The following is an 18,399-nucleotide window of genomic DNA, read 5'->3' as shown; positions in this document are numbered from 1 at the left end:
ATATCCAGCTATGAGCAGGGAAGGGAATGCCTTCAGCCAAGTCTGAAACCCACTCAGCCCCTGTGGGATTTGAGTTTAGCTCTTTTAAAACAACATTTTGATGAGTTGTGTGTAAATGAATCAGAAACATATGGATTCAATTTCCCTTGAAGTGTACGTGGGTTTAAAAATTAAGGGGGGAAAAATGTGCCACACTTGGGTATGTACCAAAGGCAAAATGTTTAAAAAATAATGCAAGACGCTTTGCAGAACAGAAAGCACGCCTTCCTTCTTGAAGTGAAGTGACTGTAGCAGGCTGAGAAGGAGTCCTGTGACTCTGAAATCAACAAATATGCATAGGGCCTGGCCTTCTAAAGCTTGCTATTGTCTTGCCAGCAGCCTTCTGCCATGTCCTGGGACCTTGTGAACGACCCCCAGCAAAGAGAAAGCAGACACCGTCCTCCAGGGAGGTCAAATCATATCTGGGCTAAAAATTAAATTGCCAGGCAAAAGAAACCAATGTTTAAATAAGGTACTTGTTGTCTCTTTTTTAAGTTAATTTAGTTCTAAATGGAGGACAATTTGCAGATTGAGAAATAAACTGAAGCTAAGAAGTATACACCATGAATTCTGTTTTCTGAACCTGAAGGTCCTCAGGGAAAGAGGCCATGAACATCAGTGAAGGAGACTGCTTTGAACTGACACTTTGCAAGGGGAGTGCCCCGAGTTCCAAATTCATTCATTCATAACATATTTACTGAGGACCTACTATGTGCTGGGCACTGTTCTTAGAACCAGAAATATACAGACATGTGAGAAACTGTTGCTACCTTCAAGTAGCTTTCAGTTTCTAATAGATAGGCATATATGCATATGCAAATTACTGGAGTGGAGTGCTTTGGTTGCTAAGATGCAAGGATAATTCTGTGAGTGTAACAAAGGAGGGGATGGCCAATTCTACCTTGGAAGAGGAGCCTGAGGAAAGGCTTATGAGTAAAGGTAATTATTTTAATCATCTCCTGATTACCCTGTTGTTGGAAAGGGACAGATTCTGCCATGAGGTTATGAGGATGACCAAGCACACAGCACCTGGCACCAGACAGGTGAGATTAACAGCAGTATATTAGTCACATATATTCACAGCCCAGGAAAGAAGGACACTTCATGCCATGCAAGGTCACATGAACCTTGCACACTGGAATAGAGTGAAAACCAGGAACTGTAAGAAGCTTTGAAATATATAAAGGGTGAGATGCCTTCTGTTCCCACAGGAAGATGTGAATGGGTCGTTTGGATAATTCTGGGGATGGCAAGGAATTGAAACCCACTTCTCAGGGATAAGCAGGAACAGCATTTGATCACCTTAATAAGGAGTGTTGTGTGGCTAGAGGATCTTATCCGCAGGAGTAGAGTAGGAAGGGGATTTAGGGTAGGTAACTTGATACTCTTGATTTCACTAGATGTCAAGGCAACACATAATACTGGACCTTAATTTTAGGCCTTACACTACACTGATGCTTGAGAGAAGCTTTGAGAAATAAGTGAGTGGGTTTTCACTATATGGCTAAGTAAGGATATGTTTGCATTCCAAAAGAAGAACAAGAACAAAAGCCCTGAATAATTTGTTAAATAATTTGAAAAAAAAGTTAAGAATGTCTTTTAAAAGGTTTGTAAAGAGAAACCAAATCTGTCTTTAAAGTTTAAGATTTTTAAACATTAGAACTAATGAAAGAAGAGATGTTAACTTAGAGCAGCACTATCCAATAGAAATATCATGGAAGCCAGAATGTGAGTCACTTATGTAATTTTGAAATTTCCAATAGCCACACTGAAAAAAAAAGGAATAATAAATAGGTGAATTACTTTTAACAATATACTTAATTTAACCCAATATAGCCAAAATATTGCCATTTTAATATGTAACAACATTATACAAATATTAACAAGATATTTGTATTCTTTTTTATACTAAATCTTTAAAATCCAATATGTATTTTTACAGTTACAGCATACTTCATTTTGGACTAGCCACACCTTTGAAGCTCTCAATACCCACATTTAGCTGATGGCTACCATATTGGACAGCACAGATTTACAGCATCGTGAATTGGCTTAAGTTTAGAATAAAACTATATATAGTTTTTCATCTGTAACCCAGCTGTCAAAATAGCAAGCTTTCACAATTGTAAATTTTTAGATGAGGGGTGGAAAATGCCTGACATTTGTATTGTTACTGTCATCAAACATTTTACTGTAACAGTGGTGGATGTTACTTATAGATCTCAACATACTTTCCCACTATGTTTGCAGGGATCCACTCTCAAAGGATTGAAACTGGCATATGAGTCCAAACACTGTTCCTTTGCTAGACATCTAAGCAGTACTTTAAGACTACAATGGATAAGCAAATCTTAAGCCTTCATTCCAGATCAGACTTTAAACACTAGGATTTAGGACACTATAAACATATGCAAAAAACTAATCAGAGTAGGTTTACAAAATTATTCAATCAATATTACTTATTAGATCTTCTGGATGACAACTATAACTTGGCCACTTGATCAGTTAAATACACACTTTTTACTCAAAGTTAAACTCTATCATCTCACAGATCTTTTTTGGTTTTGGCCTTCTGCAGAGAATACTTTGATAGTTTTCCACACGTATTTGGTTTTCCACACATATTTACACTGAATTCTCCAGATTGTAATTGAGACTGTAAAAAATTATGTAGCAAATCCCTTAGAAACAATAATTCAATGATAGACACACACACACACAGTTGCTCTACATAAAAAATTTATATTTGGTAGACCTATGTTATATGGAAAATAACATCCTATGTAATTCAACATAGTTTTGCCATGTCTAAATTTTTGGTTAAAAGATGTTTTATTTTGATCATCTATTTTTAAATATCCCTATGGGTTTTCCCCTCCAGTGAAAGCATTTTCTCTTCTGACTGAACACATATTTTTCTGTCATCTTAAAAAATACCATTGTCTCAGAATCCACATTTTATATCATATATTTACTATATAACATGGAAAATAATATCATTATTGGCACAGAGGTATAAGACAAAAACTAGGAAAGAAGATGCAAAGATTCAGATACCTTGTTTTCACATTATTCTTAGTGTTTTAAAATTTAAAAAATTAAGACCAGTTCTTAAATAAGTGGATAATAATCTCATTTTTTAAAAAGCATGCCCAAAATGTAAAACGTATAAAATTTGAAGCATAGGAAAGTAGTCGAAGGAAGCTGTAGCATAGTCTAGCAAAATCAGAATGTGCACTGATAAATAAAAGCACAGTTACAGGATTGTTAAAATATTTGTGAGGCAATTCTAGAATGCTTTCCTGGAGGTTAACTAATAAAATACTCCATAGAACACTATATGTGTCAAACCAACACCATTCTCCGTAAGTACATTTGAACGACTTTCTTTTCTGAACATATAAAAGGTCCCTTGCTTGACTTATTATTTTCCCTTGGAATGTGGGCATTTCCATCTGAAAATTTCCCCAACCCATCCTTTAAAATTGTACCTTTGACATATGTTAGGCAAATAGAAAAAAAAGTTAAAGAGTAATGAGGAGGGGACCCAACTGCTTTGAGAAGTTTCCACATATGCACTAATTAGTGATTCCATCTGAAAATATTCCCAGAAAGCTGGATGGGTAAAGCAGACTGGGATAAATAATGCAAAGACCCTGTGGCAGTGTCACAAACACCATAATCAAGGCTGCTTGTGAGTTCAGAGAGTCTCCAAGTGCTGTGGCTAAGAATAAAAACATCAGTGAAGTAAAACTGCTCTAACAATCTCAGGGTTATCACACACACCCGCGTGTGTATGCACACACCACTTTATTCTTTCAACCTTTTGGTTCAGGCTAAGCAACTCTTTCAGTATTTCTATCACACTCGTCCCCCACTTTCAGGTCAGTTTTGCCATAAAATGAAATAGAATTTCTTACATCTAGTTTACAGTGTTGCTAAAATGTGCAGTCTTCATTCAAACACTGGTCCAGTTACATAAGCACATGGAGATGATTAGCTGCAAAATAAGGCATTAGTCCACAGCTTCAAACACCAAATGAAATACTCTCCGATTATAGGGACCGCAACCTCTAGAAGTCGCTTTTGTGAAATGACAAGCCTGCTGATTTAGTCTTCTGATACAATGCCCAACTGTGTTTTTTAAGTACAATTGAGTTTCATCAACCAGACCAGAAGTACTGCTGGTTGAAATGCATTCTGTAAAGTCAGTGGAAAAAATAACGCTGGTAGCTCCACAAATGAGGGGTAAATAGCACTATTATGGTAATTTCTGGTTTTAATGCTTTCAACTAACACAAGAAGACTATGATTTGGAAGTTGCAATGGAGATATTAGAAGAAACACCTAGATACTTCACTAGAAGTGCTGCAGAAATGACAGCATAAATTGTGCAATTTCACAGCCCCCCAACCCCCCCTAAAATCCCACAAGCATTTAATGGCTTTATGAGTATGTATGTACCATGTGTATTTTATTAGAGGCGTTTCTAAGTTTCCCTCATCTAAGTTGTTGAGATTGTACAAGACTAAATTGAAGCTGTTCCTCCCAACCCTGCCCCTCCTCATCAACAGAAATTAGCACTCTGTGATCCTAATTGCCGAGAAGGAAGGAGAAGCTGGGGTACTCTCCGTGTCCTATTCATGTGACAGCAGCACCTTTGTATTTTGCAGGACCAGAGTGGGCTTCCCACCTGTGTCAGTGACTCATTTACCGGACTGATTTTATTGTTTGTCAAACTTATTGGGCATGAAAACAAAGTCTGCTCTGTAGAAGTAAACGATGGGTCTGGGAACAGTTTGAAGCCTGCTTGCTAATGAAGGCCCTTAGTCTCTTCTTCCTTGAAAATCAAGGCTTCCTACAAAAAGAATAAACTGCCCTCCATGACAGAAAGTCAAGTAACCAGGTATTTACATTTAGACAAGATAGAGTCTCATCTGGCAGCCTAGAAGAATGTGCAGCTGTCAAGAATCAAATAAAGGCTTTCAAAAATCTTTCTCAAGAGCCAGGGATGCCATTTGAAGAGCAAAGTAGTGAGCAATTTCCCCTAACATCACAGGAATTTTGAAAAGTAATTCTGTTTGAGAGACACAACCTGACCATACCCATCAAAAAGTCTAGGGCTCAAGTCTTTAAAAACTATTATTATAAATTTTAACATACTAGACTTTTCACTCCTGAACAGAAGTTTGTTTTGTTTTGTTTTTGTTTTCTTTAATGGAATAAAAGATCTAGCACACTCATTCTTCACTATAAAAGAAAATTTTAGCATTTGGGAGAAAAAGGGGTTTTTTGCTGTTGTCATCCTATGCATATATCCAGGTATGTATTCCTTTAAGAAGTTTGATGAGAATGTCAAAATTAATTGCTGTCTTCTTTCTAAATCTTGTCACAAAAGAAGTTTATCACTATCATACATGAGGGTTCAGTCCATTTTATGATTTTAATACACTAGGGGTCTCAGTTTCTGTGTGCCTGAGAATTGAGGTGTTTCTGGAAATGTCTGAGGGATCGTGGGGACAAGGTGTACAAAACCAAGCACTTGTTTGAATGACATTAGGAGCAGGAAACAGGTCGATAGCAATTCTGAGTATAGCAAGACTCCCTCAGCCTTCTTGGTCCCCAGCCTAGGTCCTAAGAAAAGGTGTATGTGAAAAAACAGAGTAAAATTAATAAATATATGGATATATGCATCCATTTATCCATAGATACAGTGTTCATTCATTCAGCAAGTATTTATAGAGCTCTTGACACTGAAAGTACAGGCGTTAGTTATACTGAAGGACACAGAAATCTCTGCTCATCTGGAGCTTATAATCTGATAGGAGTGGGAAGTGGTAGGTATAGAATATAGACAATTTATATATATATAAATTAGTATATTTATATGTACTAAATAATTATATATGCTAAATAATAGTATATTGCATGTATATTGTAGTGTATTTATATATAGTACCATATATATAATGTATGTATCATATATATAAATATAGTGATGAGTTCCAAAGGAAAAAAAAAGTCAAGGAAGAGAATATGAGACTAAGGGGTGTGTTGGCATTGTAGCTAGGATGGCCAGGTCAGATCTCCCTGAGAATATGACACTTGAGCTCAACACTGAAGGAAATGAGTAATATCTGAGGGAAGAGCTTTCCAGGCAGACGGAACACCAAGTACAAAGGTCTTGCTCAGGATCATGTTAAGTGTTCTCAAGCAGCAGTAGAGTAGGTAGGTGGAGTTGTAGATGGAGTCAGCGTGAAATGGTAAGGGCAGGTCAATCAGCACCCAGCAGACCAATGTCATCCCACCTACTTTTACTTGGTGGGAAGTCACTGGGAGGTTGAACATTGGACTGGCATGATGTCACTAACGGTAGACTCAGTTGGGAATAACCACAGTTGTGTTGGGAATAACCACAGGAGAACGAGGAGAGAAGCAGAGAGGCTTTATTAAGTGGTTCCTGCTGTATCCAGGTATGAAATCATGGTATCTTAGACAGCAGGTCGAGATTAGTTTTAAGTAAGAGCAGTACCTAGAGCACAGATGTAATTTAAAGAGGAAATGCACTTAGTGTCTGTGTTGTTCACATGCAGTGTCAGCAAGACCTTCACTTGCGTGACTGTGAGAATACAACTTTGTGATCGAGGCACCTCTTGAGCATCACCAGCATCTTAGATCTGCTAGACAGGATGGGGACAGTAGATTCCAGAAAGTTCAGCTGACAGGATTGGCTGATGGTGTGGAGCATGAATGAAAGAGGAGTCCGAGATGACCTCAAATGTTTTGACTTGAGAAATTGGTAGAAAGAGATGGCCATTTTCTGACAGGAGTAACCTGCAAGAGGAACAGGTTTGGAGGAGGAATATTGGAGCTTAGTTTGGGGCATGTAATATTTGAGATGTTTATTAAATATCTACATGAATATTCATGAGTCTGGAGCTTAGGTACAGGGTATTTTTAAGATAAGCAAATATGACAGTTACCTGGCCTTCATGAAACTCACAATTCAGTGTGGACTGGACAAACAGATAGGGAAATATACAATCGCATGATACATGCTATAAGATGATAATCTGAGAATGCTATAAAAGTTCATAAGAAAAATATCCAATCCAAACTTAAGGGTTGGGTGAGCATTTAATAAATGCTTGTGAACATTACACTCTTTATTTATTTACTAATTTTACTCTGTTTTATTGTAGATTTCTTTTCCTAGGATTCAAGCAAGAGGCCGAAAAAACTGAAGCAGAAAAAAAAAATCCAGAAGAAGACACATTTAAATAGAAACTTTAAAGAAGAACAAGAGTTAGCTAGAATCAGGTGAGTTTGGGCAAGATGAGACAGAAAGAATTTTTAGAGGCAAAAAAAAATATGTGAGAAACCTCAGGGAGATTGTTGCTGGTCTTATTGGAACCACTGGCAAAAGATGCATGCTCAATTTTCTTCCCATGAAAGAGTACTATAACACCAGAAAGAACTTGGGTATCGGCAGCTTTTGTAAGGATAACACAACAGTCTGGTGTGTGTCCCTGGCATAACTGTGACCTGGATATCAGTAGTGATGGAAGACATATCTATGAGAGCTGAAGAGAAAGAGGATGAGAATGGTGGATGCTACATGGTAGGCAGTAGAGACTCTTTCCTCCCCCAGTATCCTAGAATTCATGGGGAAGAATTGAGGGATCCAAAGCTGGAGTTTTCCAAGAGCAAGTTAAAGCAAAACCCAATAAATAGAAAACAGCACTATAGAAACATGAGTTACAGATGGAAAGTAAATGTGTCATTTGCAAATATTTTTTCAAAGAGTTTTCTTTTGAATCTCTTACTTCCTTTTGTCCACACGAGTATACCATAAGTTAGAGTGGACAAGTGAACAAAGTGGGTCACAGACAGAGTTAATGACTATTTATCATCCTAGGGAGAATTAATGACAGTTGTGGATATTTCAGCACAGGACAGTGATAACCAGTTCATGTTCTTTTAGACCAATCTTTGGTATAAATAAAGGCAGGTAGTAGAAGAATGGGAGAGAGGACAAAAGAGCAATGGATAAAACTTATTTGAAGAAAGGACAGTTTGCCTGTCCCAGAAGAGTGACATAAAAGAGTCATAAAGTTCCATGTACTATAATGATAAGTTTATTTTCATGGAGCCTTTTCTATTTTTTTTTTTTTTTGAGTTGGAGTCTCACTCTGTTGCCCAGACTGGAGTGCAGTGGCATGCTCCCGGCCACCACAGTGTCGACCTGCTGGGCTCAGGCGATTTTCCCGCCTCAGCCTTCCAAGTAGCCGGAACTACAGGTGCGTGCTACCGCGCCTAGCTAATTTTTTATTTATTATAGAGATGAGGTCTCACCAAGTTGCCTGGGCAGATATCAAACCCATGGGCTCAGGCAATCCACTTGCCTTGGCCTCCCAAAGTGCTGGGATTACAGGCTGAGCCACCAAGCCCAGCCTACTTTAGTATATTTTTGAAGAAACTGTACTGCTTCCTTGTAGGAGAATGAATTAGTATGAACTACCTGGGTGGTTTTTTCTTATTGTAAAATCCTTAAAATCAGAATTTTAAGCACAAAAATTCTTACATTCTGATGAGCATATCAGTTGTTAGGCTTTGGGCCTATAAATGAGGACATGTATTGCTCACTTAACTAGTTGTGGAAAGGTTGAGCAAGTTGCGGTCTTGACTTAGTCCAGGACTCTACTTCTATTCTCTGTGACTGTCTTTTCCATGTTTAGAATTGCCTATCAAACAAAGAATGAGGAGTACTGAGGTTTCTGAGGTCTCAAGTCTACATACAATAGAGCAAAAGAGGAAATTCACTTCTGTATGAGTTTTTCCAGAAAGTGATGAATCACTTTATTAGAGGCTCCCAGAAAACATTCCTTGCTTTCTCAGGATCCCAAGGCAGAGTTCTGAATCAATCATTGACAAAAGGAATGTAACTGTCCTATCAAAGTTAATCCTGGAGTTAAGATAGGCTCAGTGTCTCCCAAAGGACTTGGGCTGCATGGATAGGTGAAAAACTAAAGAGAACTGAGACCCGTGTTAGGAAACAGAAAGAAGAGAAAGTATATTGACAACCAACAGTGTCTGCTTTCATGGCGTTTTACCCAGAAATTCTACCTCAAGGTGTTTATACTAAGAAATTTTCATGCCTGCTTATAAGTATTTAATGCCTATGGGAATGTTTACCACAGTGTTATTTATAGTAATAAAATATGAGGTATGACAAAAATGTTCCAAAGTAAAATATGATGGAATATTACACATCCATAAAAATATGTGAGAGCTATTTAAGGACTTGAAAATGTGGTCACAATATGCCATTACATCAAGAAAAAGCATAGTTCAAAGAAATACATATTCCATTTTCGGAATATGATTCCATTTTTGTTGGGTAAAATGCACTGTGTTTAGACAACTAGGCAGATATATATTGAAGTGCTGGCAATTGTAAATTATATCTGAGCAATGGGGAAAAGGGCATTTTTTTCTTCTTTACTATTGACATTTTCTCAACTTTTTAAAATAAACATATATCAAGAAGAAAAAACAGAAGTTATTCTAATGTCATGTGATGATATTGGAATTTTATACTTAAATTTATATATACCTTTTCTATTTTTCTTTTTGGTCTGACTTCTCAGCCATTGAGGCTTGAGTTATTAGAGGTCAATGTGATATAGTTTAGGCCAGCTCACCATGTGGAAAACTGCTTTGCTGGGCGCTAGAACTGCTGGGTGAATTACCACAGTCAATCTAAGCAGCTGATGTGAAAACAAGACTCTTAGAGATTCTCACTGTAGGGTCATTCTAAAAATAAACCAAGTTATTTACAGATAATTTAGGCAGTTCACTACCACGTGAAAGATGAGATGCCTTTGAAGCTTCTCTGAATTTACACTTAATGATAATAGCCACCATCATCTGTTAAAACTCACAATGTGACTGGCACTGGGTAGGGCTCTTTATTAATATTATTTGATTAGATATTATTAACCTCATTTTACTGATGAAGAAGCAAGGGCTAATGAGGTTAAGTAACAAGACATGGTTCACACAGATGGTAGAGCCAGGTTTTGAGCATGGTCCTACTTACTACAAAATCTGTGGTTCCCTCTCCAGGCCTGACATTGTCTCCACTCAAACTGGGTGGAGTGCCTTCATTTTACAACCTTCATCCATCTCAAGAAACACCATTTTCATCACCCAGAAACCCCAACATTTTGTGGATATGTTTTGAAAACAGATACATCTATTATTAATAAAAACACTGCATGTGCTCAAATTTAAAAATTGCTCATGAAAATTATGGCCCAAAACTCCTCCATTAAACACATGTCCTTCCAAATGAACTAGTACTCATAAACACATTTATAATCTAGAACCTGCCTTTCAGCAGTGTGCATGATTTCTATGGAGCCAAACATGAAATACAGTTGACTCTTGAGCAACACAGTTTCACTCATATGCAGATTTTCTTCCCTCTCCACCGTCCCTGAGACAGCAAGACCAATTCCTCCTCTTCTGGCTCCTTCTCAGTCTCCTCAACATGAAAATGATGAGGATGAAGACCTTTATGATGATCCACTTCCACTTAATGAATAGTAAATATATTTTCTCTTCTTTATGATTTTCTTAATACTTCTTTTCTCTAGCTTACTTTATTGTAAGAACAACATATAATACAGGTTAATTAACACATATTAATACAACATATTAATTCAAAATATGTGCTAATTGACTATGTTAACAGTAAGGCTTCAAGTCAACAGTAGGCTATTAGTAGTTAAGTTTTGGGGGAGTCAAAAGTTATACTGCAAGGCAGTTGCAGTGGCTCAGGTCTATAATTCTAATGATTTGAGAGGCTGGGAGAATTGCTGGAGGCTACGAGTCTGAGCCCAGCCTGGGCAACATAGCAAGACTGAGATTCCATTTCTAAGAAACAAATAAAAAAGACCGGGTGTTGGGGCACACGCCTGTATCCCAGCTACTCATAAGACTGAGGTGGAAGGATAAATTGAGCTAAGGAGTTCGGGGATGCAGTGAGTTATGATGGTGCCACTGCACTACAGGCTGGATGATGGACCGAGACCCTGTCTCAAAAAGAGAAAAAATAGATGCAGATTTACAACTGCATGGTGGGGTGGGGGGGTCAGTGCCCCTAACCCCATGTTGTTCAAGGGTAAACTATAATCTGCTATAAAGAGTTATGTTCCTAGCCGGGCTCGGTGGCTCAACCTGTAATCCCGCGCCTTTGGGAGGCTAAGGTGAGTGGATTGCCTGAGCCCGCGGGTTCGAGACCCGCCTGGGCAGCAAGACCTCATCTCTACAATAAATCAAAAAGTCAGCCGGGCGTGGTAGTGCGTGCCTGTAATTCCGGCTACTCGGAAGGTTGAGGCAGAAGGTTCGCCGGAGCCCAGCAGGTCAAGGCTGCGGTGGCCGGGAGCGGCCACTGCACTCCAGTCTGGGCGACAGAGTGAGACTTCAACTCAAAAAAAGAAAAAAAGAGTTATGTTCCTGAGCTACATCACAGCCATATGAGTGGAGCTTCCATTCTAGACTATCCCTTCAGATATGGACAGTTAAGAAAGAGTCTGTTGAGGCCGGACTTGGTGGCTCAGCCTGTAATCCCAGCAACTTTGATAGGCCGAAGCGAGTGGACTGCCTGAGCCCATGGGTTCGAGACCTACCCGGGCAACTTGGCAAGATCTCATCTCTACAATAAATCAGAAATTAGCCAGGCGTGGTAGTGCATGCCTGTAGTTTCGGCTATTGGGAAGGCTGAGGCAGAAGGATTGCTGGAGCTCAGCAGGTCGAGGCTGCGGTGTCCGGAATCGTGCCACTGCACTCCAGTCTGGGCGACAGAGTGAGACTTCAACTCAAAAATAATTTTAAAAAAGAGTCTGTTGATATCCTTGAATGCAAGGTCTAAGTCGAGAAATGAGCAGTGGATTCAAAATTCAGAGGAAAACAAATTTTAAAAATACATTAAATTGGCCATTGATATTTCTCTTCTTTTCTGTGTGATATCAAGAAATTTATGGAAGTTTATATTCCAAAATAGGTAATCCTGTGTAGAATTATAGTTTATAACATTTATAAGAGAAAGGAAAAAAACAGTTCAACATCCTTTACTTATATTCACGATTTATAATAATACTTCACTAAAGATTGTTCTGACAAAGTGAAATATTTTATGTATTATTGGTTTCTATGGGAAAAAGCCATTTTACACAAATATATAAAATCCATATACTAAAAAATGTATTTTAGGTATTGAGTACCTTCTTACATAGAAATATAATCTCTCATATATTCCTTTATGATAAAATATTATATCACTGAAATATAATTGCAATATATTAATTGTAACACTTAGCAGACTATTTTCCCAAGGACTGGTCCACCCATGTTTCCTCTTTGTACAAAAATGATTAGTTCATTTAATGATAGAATTATCACGCCTGTAATCCCAGGGCTTTGGGAGATGGGAGGATCACTGGAGACCTGGAGTTCAAGGTCTCAGCTTGCACAACATAGGTAGACACACGTCTCTACAAAAAAAAAATTGTTTTAAATGATGGAATTCATACATATTTTTAGCACCTCCTCCTCATGATTTCAGTCTTGGATCTCACTTTTTAAAAATGTTATTTCCAAGTAGAAAATAAAGAAGAGATTTTCTCTCCTAAGCCTCCTAGTACTGTGAGAATTCTTTCATCCAGCATAAATCAAGTTAAATCTGTATGATATGTTACAAAGAATACACGTGTCACGTTAATCTCTGTGGGTGTTGACTTGTCCTGCTATATGACCCACCGAAACTTTGTTCTTTAGCCCACAGAATGGAAACCAGCAAAGTCACAACTGCATGAAGAACACAAGCTTCCTGCCTGGAGGAATGAGGAGGAGATTCAGCATCTCTTACCACAGAAGTAACTGCAAAAGATAGTCTCTCATTGGTGGCCTCAGAGGATGTGCTGCGAACAATCAAGGAATTCCTCCTATAATTGTATTGTATTTATTTATTTACATACTTGTCTGCACCTATTAAACTAGAATATCTTTGAAAACAATAATCATTTTTAAAGCAGCCTTGATCTCTGTGACACAGCACAGAGACTCAGTACATTATTTGAACTCGCTAGGACAATATTGGTTTGCAAACTCTACAAAAAGGCAGAACTTTAGTTGTCAAAGATCAATAAAATGGATAAAGATGTCAAAGATGAGGCTACACTTCTTCCCAGTAGAGTGCCACAAGTTCATATAACCTTTCACCCAGGGCAAATTTATTTTATTCTCTCCCTCCCCAGACTGCTTACATATGAATCCTCTTATCTCCCACACAAAGACTCCCCAACAGGGAATAACCTCTTTGCACCTTGACAGCTCTAGCCCCTCTATGACATCTGCCTACTTCTGCAACCTCATTCACTGCTGGTCATCTTTCCAGACTCAGATAAACATGATTTCCTCTCTGAGTAGTTTCCAGCCTTATTCTCTGTTCAGAAAATTCAATCACTTCCTTTTTTTAGGCCCTGACACTCTCCACCATATCGTCTATCCACCACATTAAAGTACCTATAATAATATTGCATTTATTTATTACTTACTTGTCTGTCTCTATTAAACTAGGATCGCTTTAAAAAGAATAATCGTGTTTAAGGCATTGTTGATCTCTGTAGCATAACATGGTGATTCTTTTTTTAAAATTTGTATTATAAAGATGTGAGGCACAATTCAGGGTTAGGTATATAAACATTGATCATGCAGGCACCCTTGTTGATGAGGTATGCCCCTCCCTCCCTTAGCAGTTTGCACTTAGTACCTATTATTTACCCAATTGATGTTTGATAAATGAATGAATAATAGATAAATGAGAGAAAGGTGAGGTTAGAGAAATTAAGAAATTTTTCCAAGGTCTCACAGGGTTGGAGGCCAGAATTGGAAACTAGGTAACCCTTCTGTCTGACTCCAAAACTCTTTTCACTACATCTGACAGATTAGAGAAAAATTATTTTTCTCTGTTTTGAAAGGCTTGCTCAGTTCAGTGTTACGACATTAAAGGAATTTCAGACATCACCTGGGTTCAAGAGCCCAGTGGATTCCAGTAAACACAACTCCTTCCTCCTCTCCCTCTCCACCCTCCAGGTAGGCTTAAGTTACAATTAGTGATACCAATTGAAAAAAAAACAAGTTCCATGGGAGACAGACCTAAGGAGCTCACTCCATAATCTCTGGGCATCCTTCTCCCAGTCCACAGAACACTGTTTGCCCAGAGCTCGACCCTGTTCCATCCCTCATGCCTTTTCTATTGCTCAGAGGACTGCCTTATCACCACCACTCTCCAGCACCCTATGAAGCCTCCAAAACATCTTAGCACTGATTCCCACTCAATGTCTCCTTTCCTAGACTGCCTTCAGTGGTCTTTTTTCTGAAGTTGCCCTAAGCTCAGCTTGACCGCCTTGGAAGTCCCGGGATTCTGAGAGATCCACCCCATGTAGACTAAGAACCAAGGGAGCAAAAGACATTTATCAATTTTTTTAAAAGTTGCATTTCAAATATCATTTTGCTATTCTAGTACCCATAACAACCTCTCTATTTCTCCTTGTAAATCAACACTTAAATAAAAGGCTTATCTTATAAAAATTCATCTATATCCTTACTTCAATGGAGCAAAACTCATTTATAAATTTGCAAAAGGACTCAGTGGTTGAAATGAGACTTCACCTATGTTCTCTCCCTCCCCCACCAACTGATACTCGAAGGAGAAGCTACCAGATCCTGATGTTTACAGAATGACATCCATCACACAGGTAATTACTCATCCATCTCAATGCTTCCTTTTAAGTTTGCCCTTAAGAAGCCTCTGATCTCCCAAGTCAAGGGCCTCAGTAAAATCAATAAAACCTCCTCCTATCAGGCCACAAGCCAGATCATTTTCCACCTTTTAACAAGGCAGTGGTTATTAAATGCCTTGTTTGAAAACCCAAGTGGGGTCATCAGACTTTCATGATGAGAATAATCCATCAATTGTACATGTGCTATCTTTCCAGTGTCTTTGATATGAGTGATAAAGTAGGTAATGGCTATGGTTTTTCAATATCTGAACATGTTCTCCTTTTTCACATTGGAGTTGCAGCACAGCAAAGGGAGTTGCATGACTGGAGGAAGCTTGTTAAGAGAGAAAGGAATTTCATTGCGTTATTTCAATCAATGCATGTGATGTGCTTTGGTTCCAACTTTGAAAGCTGAGCTCCCAGATGTCAGTGGCCTTTCTAGTTATTAGCCCAGCTATTGAATAACCAGATTTTGAAACCTGTAAATCAGCAACAGCATTCACCTTAGCCTAATAATTCATGTCATATTTTGTTTTTAGTTGAATTCTTACCCTGAATTTGTAGGGAGATTAGAGATATAAGATTACAAAAATTAAAGAGTGTCAACTGACATTAGACTCTTCTTCAAACTTTCTTCAATGCCAAGCAATCATAAAACAACTGCCAAAAAAACTCCAAATAAATATACCTTTTGTGTGCATCTATGTGAAAGTAGATCTGTCCTTTCTGAAATCATAATTGCTAAAGACTTGTACTCTGGCATTGTCAGACATTTGTATAAATGATAAAAACAGTCTACCACTTGACAAATGGAAGCTCATCTCTCTTCTTTCTGTGTTTTGTTTGATTTGGTTAGGGAAGCATTTTGGGGTTATTCATCTTCCACTTAACATCTAATCCTTTTTATTGTTTCACATTAATGATGAAATTAAAACGAGACTATTTCAAAACCCTCACTGCATTATTCCAGATTTACAGAATTAATCAGCAAATTCAAACTTCAATCTATGACCAATTCCAGTAAGAGATGATTATCTGGCATTCTACCAAATAGAAATGTCTATTAAGCTAGCACTCCTGCACTTTATCAGAGCCAGGATAATTGATATGGTGGTGGAAGTCTTTAGAAACAGTGTGATTCTGACGTGTCTTCAATTTTATTAAAGGAAGATTACATATAGTTCTGTAGTTTTAATAAATTTTTATGATCTAATTCTTCAAAATTAGGTAAACTTCAAATGGTTTATTTGGTTATCTCAATTTACTAGATTATTTAATTGCCTCAAATACTTATTTCCACAATAAAGGGACATAAAAGAGAGTCAACTGTTCAGTCAAAAATAAGCTCTGGCTCCCAGGCCACGAGGAATGAGACCACAGAGTCAGTGAAGACATGGCTGCACTTTGCATCTCCTATTTAGTACCATTCTCTTTATTTTTATTAGAATTCATTTAGAGAGAAAATGATTTAGAAGAAATAAGATTGGTCAACTTCAGTCAGCTTATATTCCCCTTGTTAAAATATGTGTAATAATAGAAGGAAATTAGTGGTGAGAAGATAACATGAGTAATCACAAACCTTTTATTTATGGATTTAGGTTTACTGTACCGAGCAAGCCCAGTGTACTGTCCCATTTATCTCATGAAGCCTTTCTTTGGAGTAGAGAAATGGTGGAGAAGACAAGCTCCATGTATCATTTACTGGCTGTGTGACCTTGGACAAGTTACTCGGTGTTCTCTACCTCAATTGCTACTTCCTCATAAGGTTGATGCAAGGATAAATGAGACGATGATTAGGACAATTGCTAAGATTCGTGGAACACTCACTGTATACACAGTGATGACATGTCTTTTCTTATGTAAGCTACACTCTCCCTAAGAGCTGCTATTATTGTTATCTCCATTTCATAAGTGTGGAAACTGAGGCATAGAAAATTTAAGTGACTTGCCTGCCACTTGCGTAAATCAGGGGGTGTTTGGATCCCGCACTTTAAACTGTTGGCCTGGTGCAAACATAGTGACTCTTCCTGCTTCGAAGACAATAACCTTCTTCAGGTCCTTTCTTTTCCCACGAGTCTTTGCACCTGCTGCCCCCTCTGCCGATCCCAAGGCACTTCCCTCCTTTCTCTGCCTCCCTCATGCCTTCATAATCTCCAGATCTCAATTCAGGAGTCACTTCTTCAGAAGAGTCTTCGCCAAGCTCTCTTGTAGGGGAAATCCTTCATGTCAGCTCCTACAACCCAAGTCCCTCTATAGTGGAGTGCGGTGCTCTTTGAAGACTTACAGTTGTTTGCTGAATTACCAATGTAATCGGTGATGATGAATTACCTACACCCCAACCTATAAGTCCCTGAGGCAGGTCCCGTGTCAGTGTCTGCTTACTGTTGTGCCTCAGCACTTGAAACTCCATGGCATGAAGGAGGTCGCAATCATATTTTTTAAAGAAATGTAAATGAGTGAGTATACTAAAGGCAAAATACGTTTTGCTTTTATTCTGTCCACTTCAGTTTGCATATGGAAAATGTAAGGCTCGGAGAGGTTAAGTAAACTGCCCGAGGTGACCCAGCTGGTATGTTCTAAGTCAGACTCACACTAAAGTCTTCGGACTCTTAGCAAGGTTCTTCTCACCATACTCAATTACTTTTTTAGCTGAATATCAAATGTAGATGTGATAGGTGGGATAAAGATCTCCCAAAGCTTCCCTAATCTCAACAATCTGCAAATTTGTTACATTAGATAGCAAAAGGGACTTTGCAGATGTGGTTAAGTTAGGGATCCTGAGATGGGGAGGTTATCCTGGATTACCAAGGGAGGACCAGTGTAATCACAGGGTACTTATAAGTGAGACAGACAGAAGTACCCGAGTCAGAGAAGGAGATGTGATGACAAGCAGTGGTTGTAATGATGTCATTGGTGGAAGAGGACCAGAAGCCAAGGAATGTAGGAAACGTCTAGAAGATGGCAAAGGCAAGGCGGGCTCAGTGGCTCAGCCTGTAATCCCGTGCCTTTGGGTGGCTGAGGTGAGCGGATTGCCTGAGACCGCGGGTTCGAGACCTGCCTGGGCAGCGAGACCTCATCTCTACAATAAATAAAAAAATCAGCCGGGTGTGGTAGCGCATGCCTGTATTTCCGGCTACTTGGAAGGCTGAGGTGGAAGGATCACCGGAGCCCAGCAGGTCGAGACTGCGGTGGCCAGGAGCGGCCACTGCACTCCAGTCTGGGCGACAGAGTGAGACTCTAACTCAAAAAAAAAAAAAAAAAAAAAAAAAGAAGATGGCAAAGGCAAGGAGCGGATTCTTCCATCCAGTCTCCAGAAGGAACAGCAATGCATGGCTGTGCCAACACCTTGCTTTCAGCCATGTTAAACCTATTGATCTCCAGGATATTCAAATAATAAATCTGTGTTGTATTGTTTTGGATCACTGAAATTATGGTAAATTGTTCACAGTGGCAATAGGAAACTAATACAGATGTTAACAACTTTGGATCTATTGGTAAGATTGATAATGTA

Source organism: Carlito syrichta, unplaced genomic scaffold, assembly GCF_000164805.1.
Source record: "Carlito syrichta isolate Samal-C Ts95f unplaced genomic scaffold, Tarsius_syrichta-2.0.1 Scaffold103307, whole genome shotgun sequence".
Taxonomy (NCBI): domain Eukaryota; kingdom Metazoa; phylum Chordata; class Mammalia; order Primates; family Tarsiidae; genus Carlito; species Carlito syrichta.
This window is presented reverse-complemented; position numbering follows the sequence as displayed.